We start from the raw sequence: 712 nt of genomic DNA, 5'->3' as shown, positions 1-712 counted from the left end.
ATAGAAAATACATCTTTTTCACATAAAGACATTTATGTATTAATCAAGAACTTCACTGTGGTTGTATTTTTAAAAATTCCAACAGGAGTGAGAGTTGGCCCTAATGGTATGTTATGTTCTACAGACAACAACCATCTGTTTCAAAGAAAGGAATGTTAACTTGGTGAAAATGGGCACTTACAGTAGCTAGAAAATGAAAAAATGAAATAGAATCCAGTATTAGAATATCCCAGATGTTCTAATAATGTGGTAATTCATTTAAGCTTAGATAGAATCATAGAATGGTTTGGGTTCGAAAGGACCTTTAAGATTACATAGTTCCAAATCCCTGCTATGGGCAGGGACATCTCCCTCTAGAGCAGGCTGCTCACAGCCCCATCCAGCCTGGCCTTGAATGCTTCCAGGGAGGAGGCATCCACAGCCTCTCTGAACAACCTGTGCCAGTGTCTCACCACCCTCACAGTACAGAATTTCTTCCTGATGTCTAGTCCAAATCTACCCTCTTCCAGTTTAAATCCATTTCCCCTTGTCCTGTTGCTGCATGCCCTAAGAGTCACCCCAGCTTTGAAGCCCCCCTGCAGATACTAGAACACAGTGTTCAAAAAGTGCACTGAGCTGACAATTTTCTCATTCCTGAGACTTGACTAAGACGACTTTTGATTCCTTTCCACATACAAAACAAAGCATTAATGATTACAGATCTAGCCCAGTA

This window comes from Excalfactoria chinensis, chromosome 2 (genome assembly GCF_039878825.1).
Source record: "Excalfactoria chinensis isolate bCotChi1 chromosome 2, bCotChi1.hap2, whole genome shotgun sequence".
Taxonomy (NCBI): Eukaryota; Metazoa; Chordata; class Aves; order Galliformes; family Phasianidae; genus Excalfactoria; species Excalfactoria chinensis.
This window is presented reverse-complemented; position numbering follows the sequence as displayed.